Genomic DNA, 20,580 nt, shown 5'->3' with positions numbered 1-20,580 from the left:
AGCGCCCTCGCGAGGCCGAGGTGCACCGGAAGTGGCGGCGACTGTGGCGACCGAGACGAGAAGGCTGTGCTGGCCGCGAGTTGTGGGGTTTGGGTCACCGGCTGGGGTCTGGAGTCCCCGGAGGTTAGGGCTTCGACCCGCGCGACACCTGGGGCCTTAGGTCTGAGCGGGAGCAGTGAGGTTCTGGCCCCGCTTCATCCGCGACGGCATTTTAGGCCTGCCTCTCTTGCTCCTGTTTCCCGGAGCAGTGCATAGAGAGATCATAGACATGTATAATTCGAACCCTACGTGAATCTGCTCATTCTAAACTCGCCCAACCCTCGTCGTTCTTAGCCTGTGAACCTGCACTATTCTTGTCCCAGCAGGTAGCTCCACGATCCTTCTCTCTCTCTTCTGCTTGCACATCCCGTTTTCCCTTTGGGAGTCCCTTGTTTCTGGCAGTGTGCCTGTGGATTAGACCGTATCCCTCCAGCCCCTTCTTCCTGTGTGTGAAGACAAACCGACAGGCTTTTGGTTTTAGGCTTTTTGCTATTGATTACTATGATTTTAGCCGTTAAAACATCCATAGCACATACTACGTAGCAAGCGTGGCGTTAAGTGCTTTTACACATATTAACTCATTTAATCTTTGGACAAACACTAAGAGCTAGGTCCGATTACTATCCCCGATTTGCAAATCAGGGAACCAAGACCCAGATAAATGAAGTATGTTGAGTAAGGTTACACAGCTAGCAAATCACCTGCTTTAGGACTACATCATCCTTAAAATTATTAGTAGTACCTGGTCAAAGCAACATAAATATTAGAAAATTTCATAATTATTAAATAGTATATGTAATTTTATTGAAAAATGCATATTGTTGCTTTTTAGAGTTCCTATATCTGTGGCTGAATATGTCTTAGTAGTAGGAGAAAAAGGGTTGAACATCAATTCTATTCCTATTTGTAATTTTTATAGCTGTGTGCCCTGAGAAACCTTGCTAATATAAACAAGTACTGTGCCTAGGAATGGAAGAATTTTGTTGTAGCAATATCATTCAATTCTTGACCTCAAAAAGTTGGTTGACATAAAAAAATATGAGCTGACTTCAATTAGGCCCTCCTTCCATTTTATCAGAAGCAAAGAGCTGAAAACCACCTGACTTGCCAAAGGATTTGTTTACTTAATACTTATTTTTTCACTTTTTCAGATTCTGGGAAATATACCAGATAGGTTTTATCAAGATACCAAATGACTATGAATTAGACCTGATTTTTTCAATGAGATGAACCTTTCACCCGATTTACTGAAAGTTTAGAGAATATCTAAACATTGTTCATTTTCATAAATAGTTTTGGATAAGATTTATTTTTGTTATCAGGTGGTTAAATTATGTTTTTGTCAAAATTTGCAACTGCAGATTTAGCTCATTCAAGTTCAAAATCTTTGTCACTGGGCAAGTGTCTCACGCCTGTAATCCTAGCCCTTTGGGAGGCTGAGGCAGGAGGATTGCTTGAGTCCAGAGTTCAAGACCAGCCTGGGCGACATGGCAAGACCCCACCTCTACAAAAAAATAAAAGAAATTAGGCGGTGTAGTGCTGGGCATCTGTAGTCCTGCCTACTTGGGAGGATTAGGTGGGAGGATCACTTGAGCCCAGGAAGTCGAGTCTGCAGTGAGCCATGATGGGGCCACTGCACTCCAGGTTGAGCGATAGGTGGGAGGATCACCTGAGCCCAGGAAGTCCAGTCTGCAGTGAGCTATGGTGGGGCCACTGCACTCCAGGTTGAGCGACAGAGTGAGACCCTTCTCAAAAACAAGAAAAAAAAAAAAAAGATTTGCAAGTATGTTAAATGTTTACCTTATAACCTAATAAACAGCCCATTTTCATTGTCAAACTAGACACATCAGATTTACTTTAAATCAGAAACAGTTTGACTTCATTGTTTCAATTCAAAGTATCCTGTGTGTTTTGAGGCGTTTGATGAAGACAGCAGAGAGGAAAAAATCATGGAATGAATCTTAAAAGATTAATTACTATATGCAGTCAAGGCTGGGCATGGCAGCAAACCCCTGTAATCCTAGAGCTTTGTGAGACTGGGGCAGGTGGGTCACTTGAAGCCAGGAGTTCAAGACCAGTAACAAAACAAAACAAAAAGTAACCAGGTGTGATGGTGCAGACCTGTAGTTCTAGCTACTCAAGAAGCTGAGGTGGGAGGATTGCTTGAGCCCAGGAGGTTAAGATGCAGTAAGCTATGGCGGTGCCACTGCACTCCACCCTTGCTAACAGAGTGACACCCTGTCTCCAAAAAAAAAAAAAAAAAAAAAAGGAAAAGGCCGTCAAGATTACAGGATTAAAATAGCGTAAAATATACATGTTTTATTCATTTTAAAAATTAGTCATGAAAAGGTGAGACTATAATACTTAATTACCAACAATACAACGTATGTTGCTAAATTCTAAGTTTATAAGTTATTAAGTGTGTAGTATGATAAAAGGCATGGTATTTCTTTGGTATATTTGGATGTGTTAATCAAATTTATTTAGCTTTTTGGCGATTACTAGTAGAAATCATCTGTTAAAGTTCTGAAAAACTTTACAAATTTAGTTAGGCATAATGTCCAAGTTTAAAAAAATTAATGAGACAATAAGGTATTTATTGCTAAAAATGAATTGGGTCAGTGACTAATAAATGATTTGTGAACAGCATATAGAAAATATTAAATATTTTCTGCAATACAGTAAGATGAGATCTTTATAATAGTTCACAATCCATTTTCTCAAATGTGCCCTAATTGCCTTATTGAATAACTCACACTGAATCTAAAAGATACATCATTTGTATCTCTGAGTTCAGGTTACACTGGGTAGACACATTATACTGGTTACAGTGTAACTTGAACAATTTTGTAGCCTTGAAAAACATTCTAGATACATTGAAAAGAATCTGGGTCACTGATCTGTACTGCCTTGGCTGTTCAAAGGTGATTTTCTTTTCATATGAATACAGGTCTTAGGGATGAGTATTTTAAATACTCGAAAAACAACAACAAAAAGCATACATTTAATTTTTTTAAAAGACTGCTTTAAGCAGTCAGCATTTCCTACCAATGACGTCTTTGCTGTGTTTCCTCCTGATCGTCTCTCTAGAAAAGAGTATATAATTTCTTTTTTTTTTTTTTTTTTTTTTGGTAAATCATTTTATTTCTTCCATGATGATTTAGAAGTACAAATCATGATTTAGAAGTACTATATTTAAACCAGTACAAATATTTCACAAATAGTATCTGGCCATTTTCTAAACAATTGAGTAATTTGTTGCACAATAAGCTACCTCACATCTTTCAGCAAGAAATATGTTAAATTTGAATAGTAAAGACATTACATAATGAATTAGGACACAATTAAAATTTGCTTTAAATATTTCTTTAAGGTAGAGGACACCACACTTCTACTCAATGAAGAGAAACTTTTTTTTTTTTTCTGTGACGGAGTCTCGCTCTGCACCTAGGCTGGAGTGCAGTGGTGTCATCTCGGCTCACTGCAAGCTCTGCCTCCTAGGTTCACACCATTCTGCCTTGGCCTCCTGATTGCTGGGACTACAGGTGCCGCCACCATGCCCAGTTAATTTTTTTTTTTTTTTTTTTTTTTTTTTTGCATTTTTAGTAGAGATGGGGTTTCACTGTGTTAGCCAGGATGGTCTCGATCTCCTGACCTCGTGATCTGCCGGCCTGGGCCTCCCAAAGTGTTGGGATTACAGGTGTGAGCCACCCCGCCCAGCCGAAGAGAAACATTTTTACAGTCCAGAGGTCTTTTATTATTTTAGTACTTATTTTGCCATGAATCCATAGGGAATAGATTCCAGCAGCTCAGGCTCCTTCCTGTTGGTTCTCACAAACTGTGCTTCCCTGGGTGGAGCAGGCTGGCACTTCAGTTGAACCCAGGTACCTTTCTCTTTGGCTTCTTTTTCTGGTCATTTTCCTTCACGCGTTTTAAGAAGCTATTTTGGTTCTTAGAGAGCTTAATGTGCTCCATACGCACATTAATTCTCTTGGCAAGAATCAGGCCCTTGTTTGTATACAACAATGCCAACATCATGCTGGGTAACATTGTAGACTCTTCTAGTTTTGCCATGGTAACACTTGTGGGGCATTCCTTTTTGAACAGTACCCATTCTCTTGATGTCTACAATATCACTTTTTTTTTTTTTTTTTTTTTTTTTGAGACAGGAGACAGAATCTCGCTCTGTCCTCCAGGCCATAGTGCCGTGGCGTGATCTCCACTCACTGCAACCTCCGCTTCCTGGGTTCAAGCAATTCTCCTGCCTCAGCCTCCTGAGTAGCTGGGACTACAGGTGTACGCTGCCATGCCCGGCTAATTTTTTTTAATTTTTAGTAGAGACGGGGTTTCACTGTATTGTCTATGCTGGTTTTGAACTCCTGAGCTCAGGCAATCCGCCTACCTCAGCCTCCCAAAGGGCTGGAATTACAGGCGTGAGCCCCCGAGCCCGGCCTCACCTTTCTTCTGGATTGATACATACATGGAACAACTGCATGTTTTCTAAAAGGCCTAGAGGACATCTATTGGGTGCCTCTCCTCTTTCCCTTTGTGTTCGTCAGTTTGGCAAATTACTGGAAGATGGCGGTTCCGGCTGAAAGGAAAAGAGTATAGTAATTTCTAGCAGTAGTTAGGGCATAGAAGAGGTGAGATCTTCACAAAAGAAATTTCCATCCTTCTCCTGCTCTACTGTATGCCTGTCTGAATTCAGAACATTCCAACAGGGGTCAGATACTTTCTCCCTTAACAGGATTGACTCTCATTCTGTTCCCCAAGTCTGATGTCAAGGTGACAGACTTTACTGTTTGTGAATTAGGGAAGCAACAGTAGGTGATGATGGCCTGCCTTACTGGTAGCCATGTGTATGGTTAGGCACCAGATTCCTGACAAATGGTTGGCCCCTGGGATTTCTCCTTTGTACAGTCCAGCCTGTCCCCCACCCCTACCCAGTCCTCCAGACTGTTTCTGTGAGCTTGTCCAGTGAAAGTCAAACATTGATCTCCTAACCCCAGGGATCCCATCTGATTATTCGGCAGAGTTGTTTCCTTATTTTCTTCCCCTTGTACCCCCATGGGATCCCGACTCTTTGGCATCTCCATTCCTGACTAGGCTTTTGATAATCAAAGGGAAATTAATATTTCCTAAATGACTGTTCATCAACCCAAAGCTTAGTAGAAACTTTGAAAGTTCATGTTTCAATGATAACAGAAAACACAGGAGGAGGGGGAGAGGACATGTGTTAATATTATTTGTCTTTCCAATGCAAGCGGCATGGTCACACGTATTCTATTTTTGTTGCAGTATAATAGTGCCCTGTTATCCATGGGGGAGATGTTCCAAGACCCCTAGAGGATGCTTGAAACCATGGAGGACCAAACTCTATACCGTGGGCTGGGCGCAGTGGGTCATGCCTGTAATCCCAGCACTTTGGGAGGGTGAGGCGGGTGGATCACCTGAAGGCAGGAGTTCAAGACCAGCCTGGGCAACATGGTGAAACTCCATCTCTACTAAAAATACAAAATTAACTGTGTGTGGTGGCATGTGCCTGTAATCCCAGCTACTTGGGAGGCTACGGCAGGAGAACTGCTTGAACCTGAAAGGCAGAGGTTGCAGTGAGCCAAGATTGTGCCACTGCACTCCAGCCTGGGTGATAGAGTGAGACTCTGTCTCAAAAACAAAAACAACAACAAAACCCCCAAAACTCTATACTGTGTATATATATATTTTTTTCTGATCTGATAACCAAGATGGCTAGTAAGTGACTAACAGGCAGGTAACATATATAGAGTCAATATGCTGGACAAAGGGATGGCATGGGATGGTGCGAGATTTCAGCATGCTTGTCAGAATGGTGCAACACTTAAAATGTAGTTCATTGTTCCTGGAATTTTCCATTTAATATTTTCAGACCACAGTTGACCATGAGTAACTGAAACTGCAGAAAGCAAAACCTCAAATAAGGCAGGACTGCCATGACGGTGGGGCTGCAGAGTGTTATACAATGTTAATGTGAAAAGCGGGTATTGATTTTTCCCTTGAAAGAATTGTTACTTGCCCTAGGGTCAGGGCATGGAGGTGGAGTGGTACAGGGGAATGGTAAGGCAGAGAGGGAGAAGGGTGATTCTGGGACATTTAGCAGAGAATGGAAACTTCAGCTCCCTGCCAGGCTGGGAGTGTTCTAGGGTAGGGGTGCTTTGGAAATGGTGGCTTTGTGAGAATGCATTACCTTGAGGAGCTGCAGAATTCAAGAGAGTGACCACATCCTAGTTGGTGGGAAAAAGGAAGATGTGTCTGGGGCAGCAAGACAGCAGTAATGTCAACTGAGATGAGGATTGGGATACATCAGCCCCTGGGACATTGGGGTAGGAACTTCAGAAGAGGAGGGAAATAGAGTGGTGAAGGGGGTTTGGTGAAGTTTGACCTGTCAATCACATCAGTTATTAATACTTTATGGGATGGGGGAGTCCTCTGTAGGTAATCTGGAAGACTAATAGTGGTTCTCAAATTTTAGCCTGCACCAAAATCTCCTAGAGGACTTGTTAAAATAGAGTGCTAGGTGTGCCATCCTGAGTCCCTGATTTGATAGGTCTGGGACAGAGCCTGAGAGTTTCCATTGTTAACAAATGCATTTAAGAAATGCTGATAGAGCACTATATGAGAAACACTGGACTAGACAAATCACAGCCCACAGGCCTAATCCAGTCTACCTGTTTTTATAAACAAAGTTGTATTGAAACCATACTTTCTAGTTTGAACTTTTTTTTTTTTTCATAAGATGATACTCCTTTTATGCAAGTTCCATTAATTTTTATACATTTCTTTGCTCATAAGGTTTAAACTCCTGGTAGTGATAGCAATCAAATTTATAGAAGTAAGATTTATTATGAAGTTAGGTAGCCTGTGTCTATTAATGCTACTGAATTGCTGGCTATTTTGAAAATTGAGATGTCAATATTACAGAAGACTTGAAATACAAGGTATCTTTTGTATGCTTATAAAGATGGAAAGAAGCTTTGCATTTAGCATTTTCCACTTAGTCTTTGTGAAAATTGTTCTTATTTCAAAAATAGCCTTAATATGTGTGTGTGTGTGTGTGTGTGTGTGTGTGTGTGTGTGTGTGTGTGTATGTATGTGTGTGTGTGTTTCCTGAATATTCTAGATGGTACATGGTATTCTGAAAACTGAAAGTCACACCTCCAGGAATAAAATTAGGAAAAGTAGAAACTGGAGGGACTTCCCTAGAAATGATGTAATATTATCTGAATACCTCAAATCTAATCCAGGTCATCTGGGTAGAAATTCTGGGAAGGATTTATTTAAATATAAATAAAAATTTGTATACCTAAATAAAGATTGTATTCTACATTTGAAGAAAGAGGGTTTTTTTTTTTTTTTTTTTTTTTTTTTAGAATAAAAGGTGGTTGGCATGCATCTATGAAAGGAAGGAATTCAAAGTGTCTGGAATCTGGAGAGCATGCATTTGCTATTGGGTGCCAGCCATTAAGATGATCTCATTCATTTCTCCTCTGATTCTGTGATTGTTAAGTAATTTTTGGATCATATTTGGCTTCACATTTGGATTTGCCTATAGGAAGAAAAGTGCTGATTAGTAAATAGAGGAAACTGTCTACTTGGTAGTTACATCTCTCCCCATGAATGATTTTTATGCATAAAACCTTAAGAGCTTGGTGAATTTTTAAACCACGCAGGATTCAGATCTTTTTTTTTTTTTTTGTACTGATAGTCACCTCTTACCTTACAAGACTGAAGGCTGGACCCTACACTATGGTCAACAAATTGAAGTGTTGCTGTGGGGGTCCAGTCAGGGTGACCAGCTGACCTATCTTAGGTAACATTTAATTATATTGGCCATATTTTAAATTTAAGTTGTCATTATTACAACTTAAATTGTAGAGAATGAGCAGAATACTAGTAAACTAGGAAAAGGAAGTCTTTCTTGTAGAAAACTAGGAAAAGACAAAGAAGTCAATTGACAACAGGGAATAGGCTGGAGATGAGGACCTGACCCAAGCTGGACCAATTAGAACCCTTCCTTGGGATTTTTGAAGGTAATTGGTATCCCTCTCCTGGCTATATTGTAAGCAGATGTCGAGTAGGTAATAACCAGATCCTCTGTCTTGTTCATCAAGCCAATCTGCCAAGAAAAAAAGAAATCCACTAATCTACAGAGTGAAGCACAGATGAGGATGGACAACGAACACCCTGCCTGCAGTCCACATATTCCCGAGGACCAGGTATGCTTGTTTGTACCATCATTTGATTATGTGAAACAAATTCACAACTAATAAAAGTCCTATTTTTAATAGGAAATGTGCATTGTTACAGTGATGGAAGGAAACTAACACAGGTAGGGATTGTGAGGAATTGTGCAGTGTGGATAGGCATCTAGTGAATGTCAACATTTACCAGCATCATTTACCCCTTTGTAAGCAAACTGAACATTGGCTTGACACACCAGTACTGGCATGCATCAAAACATCAATAGAAGTCTGATACTCTTCAAGCTAGGTGAGTTGTTCCTTTCATACTGGTGCCTCAGTTGCTCTAGAGAGGTCATGGATTGGATGGGGACAAGTCTTTTAAAACAAGAACTGTCTTGCTAGAAAGATTTGATTCAAGAATGATTTCTATGGAGTTTAACCATATGCCTCAAAAGTTGGAATCAGGCTGTTCATTTTTTAAGATAATAAATAAATAGTAAAAGAAAAGAGAAGATATGCCTATTTCTTGAAAGAAAAGTGAATAAAAATACTAATCAGTGATTATTTTAAATAATGAATACTAAATTGACAATTGTACATTTTTGTATTTAAGTGAAGTGATTGTGGTTAAACGAATCCCTTTTCCTGTGATGAGAATAAGAGACTATGATTGAAAGTTGAGATTCCAACAATCATTACAAAAAGACTGAGTGACAGCTATGATTCTTCTTGATTGAGTGTAAATTTAAATTTCTACTATTTTAAGTTATTAGAAATGCACTTTGATGTGGCAAATATGTTGAACAAATTATGATGGTGGTTAAACAATTTTTCATTAAAGCATTTCAACAGAGAAGGGAGGAGGAGATGCATTTTGTTTATATATTAACATTTTCTGTTATTAGGCAACTGTACAGGGATTCTTACCATCTTATTGGTGCCCATGTAGATGTGCTTAGGATAGGAAGCCCAGTGGGCATGGACCCCAGTCTCTGGGAGCCAATGTGCTAATTGTAAGCATAAAACATGCTTCTTATATACACAATACATACATAAAATACAACAGGAGTAGTTGGATAAGTAGAAATGAGGGCAAAGTGGTAGAAAATGATGTGCATTTATGTATTAGGTTGGTGCAAAAGTAATTGTGGTTTTTTGCCTTTATTTTCAATGGAAAAAACAGCATTGCTAACTTTAGTACCAACCTAATAGAAGGGTGGCTGAGATGGGCTAAGCTAACCAATGAAACACTCTGGAGAGAGTGGCCTTGAACCAGGAGATGATGGGCTGAAGACAGGAACAAGTCGTAAGCAGCTTAACTTTCAAGATCAGTCATAAGAAAATATATATTCAGACATTCATAGGTATATTCAGTTTTCTTAATTTACAGAAAACACTAGATAGCTCTTTGCTTAATGAATGGTAGAGGAAATAATTTAAATGAAATCTAAAGCAAAGGCAGACGTGTTTCAATTTCTTAGACTAAATGTGAAATGTATTAGTATAAAACAGGAAGGATGGATGAAGAAGTTTTTTTTTACAGGCATAAGGATGAAGAGGTGAAGCCTGGGGTCTTTGCATGTCAGCTTTGCATTTCAGCTCTGCTATTTTCCAGCTTATGACCATGAGCAAGTTGCTCAACCTCTCTGTGCCATTTTTCTTCTGAAATTGTAAAAATTACAGACCTTGCCATAGGGTTCTAGGTACGGTTGATTGAGGTCACTCCTTCATTCACAGATATGTTTTGCGCTCCTATTATGTGCCAGGTGTTGTACTAGGAATGGGAGAGAAAGCAGTTGAGCAAAACAGACAAAACCCTTTCCCTAATGGTGCTTCCATTCTAGTGGAATTGCTAGTCAGAAAAGAAACGCACAAATAAAATATCAGATAGAGATAAGCACTCTGTAGAAGATTAAGTGGAGTGATATGATAAAGGGTGACTGGAAGCAACTTACAGGTTAGGGTAGGCCTTTCTCACCTCCGAACGTCACGTTGAAGTCAGCCGTGAGAAAATAAGGAGGGGCAGCCCTGGCAGGGAGAACAGCTGGTGCTGAGGTCCTGGGGCAGGAATCAGCTTGATGTATTTGAAGAACATAAATAAGGTCATTGCAGCTGAGGTTAATGGGCAAGAGGCAGAGTGGCAGCGAATGAAATTAGATCATGTAAGTTTTTGAAAACAAGGATAAGGAAGTGTGTTTTGTACTAAGTGCAGTGCAAAGCCCCTCAAAAATTTTAAAGTGGGTAGTGGCATGACTTCATAACAGATGTAAAGAGCTCATTTCCAGTCTTGGCACAAGATAAACACCCAAGTGTGTGTATGTTAGCTGTTGCCATTTCATTTAATCCTCACACCAGCCCTATGTGATGGTTACTATGAAAGGAAATTATCCCAAACCTGAGCTGGGGCAGAACTTTGTAGGCTAATAGGATTTTCAGCCTCTTTGGAAAGGATCTAGCATTCCTGATAAAGCACTGGAGTATTTTATTTTATTGATAGTTGGTTTTTTTTTTTTTTTTTTTTTTTTTTTTTTTTTTTTTTTTTTGAGATGAAGTCTTGCACTGGAATGCAGTGGCATGATCTTGGCTCACTGCAACCTCTGCCTCCCAGGTTCAAGTGATTCTCCTGCCTCAGCCTCCTAAGTAGCTGGGATTACAGGCACCTGCCACCACACCCAGCTAATTTTTTGTATTTTTAGTAGAGAAGGGGTTTCACCATGTTGGCCAGGCTGGTCTTGAACTCCTGACCTCGCGATTCGCCCACCTTGGCCTCCCGAAGTGTTGGGATTACAGGTGTTAGCCACCGCACCTGGCCTTTCTGATAGATTTTAATGAAGTTTAGAGTCCTTCTGGGAAGCTAGATTGGCACCACTCTGCTATTATATTTTAGATGTGTTCAGTAACCTTTAACCAGACATTTAAGGGCACAACACTCTTTAAGCCTTATGCTATCCTAATAATCTTTAAACCAGATATTCTTCTTTTCAAACTCTAGCTGAATAATATTTATTAAGTCATTTTTTTCCTCCCAAAAGTAAATTTTTGAACTAGTTTTTTTTTGAAATCTTTTCCCTTCCACCAAGCTTGAAATAAAATGTGTGTCAATGTTCCATTGAATTTATCTGAGAAACTGCTTTGACAGTATTATTAATATCACCAGTTTACAGACAAGAAAACCATAGCCTGTGCATTTAAGCGCTCCATCGTACCTACACCCAGGAAGAGCAAATTAAGCCAGCGTTCTAGGAAGCAACAGAGCAAATCTGAACCCAAGAGGTCTCAGTCCCCAGTAAAAAAAGAATCACTCATTTCTTTTACTGGAATCCCATTATTACCTGTTTTATTTCATATTGATTTGTAAAGACTGGTAGTCTTTGATTCATTGGGGCCCTCTTTTTGCCCCCAAGATATATGTGTGCAGTTTACTCTCACTCTGCTTTCTAACTTTGAAAAGTTCTAATTTGTTCTTTCAGTAATTGAACCCAATCTTGACTTGGGTGAAACTTTTCTCCAGTTTATCAAGAGCCATTTAATCGATTTTTATGGTCTAGAGTGTCACTTCCTTGGATCTTCAGCCCATCCAGGCTGGAGCTTTAATTCATTAGTGTATATGGTTTATGCCAATCAACTCAACCAGATTGTGTGGGTCTGCTGAGCTGAAGTAAATTACGCATTGGTTCTTGTGAGAAGAACCTTGAATGAGATCACTGAGGGATGCTAAAACAATCTGGATGCTTTTGGACTGGAGGATGGGGGATCCCTTTTCTAACTAACAAGCATTATATTCTTAGAATGAAATCAATTCCATGGTGTACTGGAGTCAGTTCAATCAACTCCTGTTACATTTTCAGGAAATTTGTGAAATAGTTCATGACAACTTTGTAGCTTTAAAATGGCCCTTGTGGCTGTATTTATGCCACAGAAGCTGGCAAATGCCACAAATCAGGGCTTTCTTTCCCCATAGAGTCTGTTTTTAAACACTTAGCGATGTTACCCAAACAAAACCAGGGTTCATTTTCCTGGCAAGCAATCAACAACTCTCCACAATAACACAGGTTTTGATCCATAGGAGTTTTATTACTCATCACAAGTGAGGAGAGCACTGGGAGCATTCTCTAAAGCAGTGTCTCTCTGAGGGAAAGTGACAGGAGAGTTTTATGGGGTGATGGAGGGGGAGAGAATGTGTCATCTCATGCAAGGAAGGGGTCCCAGTGGCGCAGATGCAGTGAGTCATCATGCCAGCACATAGGTCACCTGCTTTATAGCTCCTTCTGGGCGGGAGACATTAGCATGGTAATGAGGAAAGTTCACTTGGGTTCATCTATAAGTTGCCGGGGTCTGTCAGAAACTGGTTTCAACTGACTAGGTGGCTGCATTCCACACAGGGCTTGAAACAAACAGTCTGTAAGAGAGGGAGCTGTAAAGCAGGTGGTTTGGTAAAGCCCATTGAGCTCCTATAGACTCTGGAGACCTAGCAGTACACCATTGCAAGTGCCTTGCAGGTTCTCCCTGTTTTCTTCCTAGTTATAGGACAAGGAGAAGATAGGGAAAGAGGAGAAACTGCCAATGGGCTTTTGGCTTCTTGCCTGCATTTTTACTGCCATCAGAAACTGCCAGAAGTTCTGTAGTCAAATAGACCCCACACTCCTAGTAACAAATGAGGTTTGCTATCATTTTCCCCCCTAGGGTTGAATACCAGCTCCATAACTACTTACTTTGGGACTTTGGCTGATCAGTTTATTTACATCTCTAGGGCTCAGTTTCATTATCATTACAATGAGAATAATACCACCAACCTCATTGTGTATAGATGTATGTGCGCATGGGCAGCAGGGTGGGGCGTGTTGGGGATGGGATGGGGTGGTAAATGATATGGTTCCCATAAAGTCTTTGCTGAAGACTTGGTGCATTGGCTCTCCATAAATAATAGCTCTAATGATATTATTCAGTAAGTTCTCACACATGCTCAGAGGTAATAAAAGAAAAACTTCATCCGAATTAAATTTAAAGGAGTTTAATTGAGCAATGAATGACTTGTGAATTGGGCAGCCTTCCCAGCCAGAGTAGGCTCGGAGATTCCAGCACAGCCACGTGGTGGAGAAATATTTATGGACGGGAAAAGGAAAGTAATGCCCAGAAAACGGAAGTGAGGTGCAGAAAACAGAAGTGAGTTACAGAATTGGATTGGTTACAGCTTGGTGTTTGCTTTATTTGAACATGGTTTGAACAGTTATACATTTACTTGACCAGAACTCGTGACTGGCACAATCATAGGTTATGGTCTGTTTACACCTCCACTTGTTATAGTTCACGATGTACAGATAAATCCTTAGGCTGAAATAAAAATATGTAAGGAGGCAGCTTTATGCTAAACTTGATTTAACAGAGGGCACTTGTAAACTACCATTTCATAAAGGCCTTTCTGGTAATGTCTGATGCCTCTAAACCAGCCTGACTTGTACCATTTTCCCCATGAGCTCGCTCTCTCTTTCTCAGTATCTCGCTCTTTCTCTGCCTGTGCCCTATGTGGGCTGGGAGCCCCAGTACAGGTGTGATTCCAGTACATTCCAAGTCTCACCAGGCACATATTTTTCCATTCCGTTCAGTGCCTGCCTTCCAGTGGTACCCTAAGTGTATTGAGCTTGACAAATTTTTCAGCTGTAAATAAGTGGTGGTTGGGGCGAAGGGGTGGGTGTGAGAAGAGACTTATCTTGAAATATGTTGATTTAGGCTTGATGGCTTTTCATTGACTTGCAGAAGTAGTATTTTGTGTCTCTATGCAAGATTCCCCCTTTATTTACTGCAAGGATGTTTTTATCAGGTTAAGGAGAAAGCTGAGGTTGGAGAAGGTGTGCTTTTCTGTTCCCTTTTATCTGTCAATTTCTCTCCTCATTCTACAGAATCCCCAAGATACCATGTTAGAGTTAAATCAGTATGTGATCAGCAATCAGACAGACCTGAATATGACATGTGATTCTGCTACTTATCAGCTGAATGACCTTGTGATGGTCATTTGAATTTCTAATCTTTAGCTTCCTGATCTACAAAATGCCTCTCTCTCTCTCTTTTTCTCTTTGTCTCTCTCTCTCTTTTTATCTGTCTTGGGCTAGCTCTGTACTTCACAACCTGGCTACACATTATATTTACTTGGGGAGCTTTTCAAAAATAGTTAATTCCTGGGCTCTGCTCCAAAAGACTGATTCAACTGGACTAGGTTTCAGCACAAATATCCATCTATTTTGGAAGCTCTCAGTGAAATACTATGTGTAGTGAATGTTAGGAACTGCTGAGCTTCTCTTATTAAGCCTCTCTGGACCCCGTCTGGCCGCCATGCTCATTACCTGGATGTCGCTGGACCACAACAGCTCATGTAAATACAACATACAAAACAATCCATTGCTAACAGTCACTTTGTAACTCCAACCCTCCGCCTGCTCAGATTGGCAGGCAGTGCAGTCATCTGTAACTTCTTGTCTTCAGGAGCCCTTTCATGGAATGTGCAAGAACCCCGTTGGTGCTCTGCAGATGAGAAAAATAGCTACTGAGATCCTTGTTCACTTACTGAAGCTGGAAGGCCTCGTGGTCTGGAGAAATGCCAACTTTTGCAGTGGTTCATCTGAGAACAGTGGATGCTGGTCTTTCTCTGGGTAATCCTTGGGCAAGAATACTCTCTCCCCAGTTGGCCTGGGTTGCCAGGGAAGAGAGTATTCATCTGAGAAACTGCTTTGAGAGTATCATTAATATCATCATTTTACAGACAAGGAAACAGAACCTTAGAAATGGTAAGTTGATCAGTGTCATAAGAGGTAACCTGACCTGACCATAAGACCTGACCTTAAGAGGTCAGGTCTTCTACTTCACCTAAGTGAAGCCAGGCTTCCCAAGGCACAGCTCAGCACCTGGGGAGCCACACTGCAATGAGTTACAGCACCATCCACTTACTGCCTAGAACCACCGTTTTGTTCCAAAAACATAGGTCTGGGTTACCCAGTCCACACTCCATCTTCCTGTTGGTGATTTTCTTTCATTTCTTCCCACCACCTGGCCCCAGGTGGGTACAGTCTTGTCCATCAGATGTGTTCTAATAAATAGTTAAATACCAAGCCCTCTTCTTCCAGAAGCATCCTTGGTTCCTTCTACATATGTGTGTAGATTCATATATGTAAAAAAAGTATGAAAAAGGATCTTTCATCAGTTTACTTATCAGCTTCTTCTAAACCCATGCTCTTTCCAAGCTGCATATCCAATTTAAATAAGTCCCTATTCCAAAACCAGTGAGTAGGAATGAAATTACTTTACCCAGATGTAACTCAAAGGAATCACTGAGTGATTATTTCCAGAACAATGGGATGACTTGCTCCAAAGGTAAGTTCAAGTTTTCATCATGAACATGAAACACCCAGGTTTTCTTAGTTTCAACCAGTTTTAGGATTCAATCTCCGCTAGTCAAGTCATTATATGTAAATGCCGTTGATATGAATGTCCATCTCACAGGGTTGTTGAGAATAATACATGAGATAAGATGTAGATAGATCAATTTGTAATATTTTATTACTGACACTGTTACTAATTAGTTAAGCTAATCAGCATCTCATTAGAATTGCCCCTTTGGGCAGTGAACATCCCTCTTCCTGTTCCTCCTGCGCCCTTCCTGTAGTCAGTGTGGTGGCCCTGACCTCTGGTCAGTACAATCCAGTGGATTCTAGATTCTCAACCACATCACCACTAAGATTATGGTCATGTTAGCCAGGGTGATGGGGCCTCTGCATTGAAATGCAGGGCTGTGGGATCAGTGATACTTGCTGTCTTGCTGTCTCCTGCTTTGGTTGTGAGAGAAATTCAAGAAAGCAGCTCTTGCTCAGGTAGACTTTGGGTTAGTTCCTGAGCTTTGGTTTTCCTCTGGATTGGCCTAAAGGTCTTCAGGGGTTGAGGAGAATACTGGAGAAGGTCTGTTATCATCCATGTTCTCCAACAGAGTAAAGCCAAAACATTAAGTACTGGAGTTATTCGGTACTTGCCTTCCCTAAGGGAAGTGTGGTACTTACTGTGTCTTGATTCTCATGGAGCTCCTTGCCTCTGCCCTCTGTTAGTTAGGAATCTGGAAGGGAGGAGGGTTGTACTTAGCATTTCTAAATAGACAATAGTTCTCCTGATTGAAAGGCTAAAACATTTCCACCCTGGAGTTTTACTGACCACTGATTTTTTTTTTTTTTTTTTTTTTGAGACAGGGCCTTACTCTGTCACCCAGTGCAGTGGTGGTGCCATCTTGGCTCACTGCAACCTCTGCTTCCTGGGCTCAAGCTATCCTCCTACCTTAGCCTCCTAAGTTGCTGGGACTACAGGCACGTGTCACCACACCCAGCTAATTTTTGTATTTTTCATAGAGACAGGTTTTTGCCAAGTTGCCCAGGCTGGACCATTGACATTTTAAGAAATGTATGCATGTCCCTAAAAGGGGAGGTCAGTTTGGGATCCTCACTCATGGATGATGTGAATTTGATTACCTAAGGGGACTGGTTTATCTCTCTCATGGGTGGTCACATAATATTCAGGAGGTGGTACTGACTAGGCTCAATGATTGACTGGGTGAAGCAGGAAGGAAGAGGGGAGCTATCCAGGTAGATAGGTTTTCTCTGGAGCAAGAGTTGGTTGACCTCAGCCAGCAGGTCAAATCTCGCCTGCTGTCAGCATTTATTAACTTTTTATTTTGAAATGATTTCAGACTCAACTGCCACCTGTGTTATAAATAAAGTTTTCTTGGAACATTACAGCTCTTACTTGTTTACATATTGTCTATGGCTGCTTTCATGCTACAGTGACAGAATTGAATAATTGCAATAATAACTTATTTGTACTCTCTGGCTCTTTATGAAAAAAGTTTCCTGATTCCTGCTCTAGAGTCAAAGATGCTTCTCCGTCAAAAATACTCCCCCAAATTGCTGTATGTTTCATAATCCCCCTCACTGTGACCCAAAGGCCACAAAACCCTTGTAGAATCAGAGAACACAGGGTTGGAAGGGGGTATTAGTGGTCATTCGGTGCAATTCCTCATATAAGGCCAGAATCGTCCATTGGTGCCCCTTCAAGCAATCCCCTAGTGATGGAAGCATATCATTGTGTGTAGTAGTCAGCTCAGCTTTCTGAGGGAAGTTCTGGCTGTTGGAAAATGATTTCTTATATTGAGCTAGGCTGCAATGGATGAGAAAAACTATTAAAGTGTTATTATTTATGACCCCCTCTCCAGCCTTTGAAGGAGGAAGACGTCATCACCAGCAGAATGGGCTGCACCGCCTGTGTTGTGTGGATCAGCATGATGGATGGGGAGGAGACCTGAAGATGCTGCAATGGCAAACTTGCTCTACATGGAGATGCTGGATGTCCCTAGAAGTAAAGACCCACAAAGGGATGCTGGAAGGGCGTGGCTGGATAGGGGTAGGGTGAAGGAGGAGCTGCAGATGAGGAAGGAGTCAAGGTGTAGAAATTGTCTCAAATTATTCTTCAAAGCTTCTCAGGTAGGATTTGGGCATTTGGGTGCATTTCTAGATGCTTCAGTCAGTTGAGGAAAACTGGGGAAACAAAGGTGCCCACATGACGTGGTGCATTTGGGTTGTGTCTGTCACCTTGAGGCTCCCATGCATTGGTCTTCTATTCTCAGTCCAAACAACTTTCAGCCCAAGTAGCACCCTAGCAATTAATTGTCCAAATTCTACCTCGTTGTCTTTCTACCTAGCCACAGATTTCCTCCCCTCTCAGCTCCAGTGTTTCTTCAAACCACCATGTGTGGAGGGAGAGAGGTGGAGGAAGGCTATGTGCCATCTTTGTGGCCCATGTTGAAGATTTTCCAGGGTACAGGGTAGTGCCACGATCTCTAGATGTGCATTAAGGGCTCTGGCTTCCACATGTATTTCTACAGTAACTTTCTGTGCAACCACTTGTCATCATTTCTCTTCTTCATGCTTTAATTTACTTTTCTGTAAAACGAGCTGGAGCTGGAACAGAGTTTCAAACTTTTTTTTTTTTTTTTTTTTTTTTTTGGGACAGAGTCTTGCTCATTCGCCCAGGCTGGAGTACAGTGGTGCAATCTCAGCTCACTGCAACTTCTGCCTCCTGGGTTCAAATGATTCTCCTGCCTCAGCCTCCCGAGTAGCTGGGACTACAGGCACACACCACCACACCCTTCTAATTTTTTGTATTTTTAGTAGGGACAGGGTTTCACCATGTTGTCCAGGCTGGTCTCGAACTCCTGACCTCAGCTGATCTGCCCACCTTGGCCTCCCAAAGTGCCGGGATTACAGGTGTGATCCACTGTGCCTGGCCTCAAATGCTGCTTACTGAGCCTTGAGCCAAGTGACCTCTGGGGTCTTGAGCAAGGTGGGCAGCAATGTAGATGCTAAAAGTCCAGATTTCCAAGCCGCCCTGGGCAGCTTTCTTCAGAGCAGTTATCTATTGGACAGATTGGGGTCCATTAAAACCCTGAAGTATTTCCACTGCTAAAAAACAAGCCTAGAATCCAATGAACTATCAGTCTTTCTCAGTGTGTGGTGCAGGTCCCACTAGGGAGATACAAGCTTATATATGATGCATGGATGAACATTTTAAGTTTTCATAGTTACATTTATTTTAAAGTGTATTAGGAAAAAAATATAACTATCACATCAAATGTGTGATTTCATTGATATTGATTAAGATGAAGCTACATTTAATTGAATAAGTGAGCTTACTTGAAGAAAGAGAATAAGTAATAGTGCAGGTGGTATAGGATTATGGCCAACATGATTAACATTTGGGAAAATGGGCAAAGCGACCTCCACAGGCCCTCCTGGCTGTGACATTCTAGCATTCCTCCTCCTCCCCATCTTTTCTCTTGTTTCCTCTCTGTGGTCATGTCCTCCTCAACGGAGACGGCATTACAATGTGTACTTTCAGATTCAAAACAGTGGCCTTGACATGCACGAGGTCTGCGCTCTAGTGAGTCCCCTTGGCCCTCCCTATGAGAGCTTTACTTTGGTCAGGGGACAGCTCTGTTTTCCTACCTTCAGTTTCTGATGAGGTACATGAAACCCACAGGAAGCAAACCAAAATGAAAGCAAGAAAAACAAGGCTTGGCAGAGAGCGGCTATCTGCACTTCACTTGGGATTAGAGAAGGCGCTTTTGGCTCCATTAGCAGAATACCTAATGTGCTTGTGTTTGAAGAAGCAAATCTGCAGAATTAGCAGCCAGTGAATTGTTAGTCTTGCAGGCTGTTGATTATATCTTGCTCTTTTTTAACCATCAGAACTCACTTAGTTTTATTTATTTTTTGGCATGAAATAATTTCCTATATCCTCTTTTTAACTCACTTCTAATAGGATAGCACATCTATTTCTCTCGTTCTGAATTCTGGATGATTTTATTATTGAGGGAAGACAGTAGATATTGCATATCTACTTTCTTTTTTCTGTTATTTATTTATTTTTTACAGTTTTATGTAAACACAAAGCAGGCCCATGAGCTGCCTACTCATTTTCTTCACTGCACAGCCTGGCATTGGGGTTGGCGACTCTGATGGCCAGCTGGGTGGCCCTTTCCATGATGGCTTTGCAGTTCTTGGAGGAAACATTGTGATCAATCTCAGCACAGTAAGATTTGTTGCACATCAACAGTACTTTCAGCTCCTTGACGTTGTGAACCAGAAACTTCTGGAAGCCACTGGGCAGCATATGCTTTGTTTTTTTATTGCTCCCATAACCACTGTTGGGCATCAAGATCTGGAGCTTGAACCTTCTACGGACCCTGTTGTCAATACCGCTGGATTTCTGCCAGTCACGCTTAATTTTAATATATCAGTCTGACTGGTGCCCAGTGAACTTCTTGGTTCTCTTTTTGACTATTCTGGGCTTCACAAGGGGTATGAAGGCGGCCATGATGCTGAGGAGGACATGGCTGCCACCTCCATAGGCAGTGCCAAGGAAGAGAGAACATACCTACTTTCTAATGTTGGACTTGCACTGTGTGTCCACAGTTGATGAAGTGTGGCATGCCATGGTAGGACAGACCTTGGGCATCTGGGGCAGACAAACCTGGATTTAAACTTGGCTTAACCATCTGTCATCTGTGGACAGGCCTTTCTTATTTAAATAAGCTTGATTTTTTTTTTTAATTTCTTAACAAGAACTATGCTTTTTTTCCCCCCACAGAATTTTTTGTGTGTGGATTTAAGAGGCAACGTATAAAAAATCTCCAGCTTCAGTGTGTTGTTTAGATGTGAAATAAATATCGGCTCTTTTTTCATTTCTCACAAGCCTGACAAGTGCTAGTACTAGATACTACAGCCAAAGCAAAGAT

The 20,580-nt window shown here is 41.2% G+C and overlaps 1 long non-coding RNA gene and 1 pseudogene across 1 annotated transcript; one reads left to right on the top strand and one right to left on the bottom strand.

Annotated features, from left to right (window-relative positions):
- The first annotated feature begins 45 nt into the window (after window positions 1–45).
- On the top strand, window positions 46–16,427 carry LOC115894252. The gene is made up of 3 exons (XR_004054322.1): window positions 46–365; window positions 8,187–8,291; window positions 14,736–16,427. It is a non-coding gene; the product is annotated as an uncharacterized LOC115894252 (long non-coding RNA).
- A 3,303-nt stretch (window positions 16,428–19,730) lies between these two features.
- On the bottom strand, window positions 19,731–20,159 carry LOC115894249 (annotated as a pseudogene).
- Window positions 20,160–20,580: the final 421 nt, after the last annotated feature.

This window comes from Rhinopithecus roxellana, chromosome 2 (genome assembly GCF_007565055.1).
Source record: "Rhinopithecus roxellana isolate Shanxi Qingling chromosome 2, ASM756505v1, whole genome shotgun sequence".
In the NCBI taxonomy this organism is placed as follows: domain Eukaryota; kingdom Metazoa; phylum Chordata; class Mammalia; order Primates; family Cercopithecidae; genus Rhinopithecus; species Rhinopithecus roxellana.
Note: the sequence above shows the minus strand (reverse complement) of the source record. Positions and strands in the feature narration are given on the sequence as shown.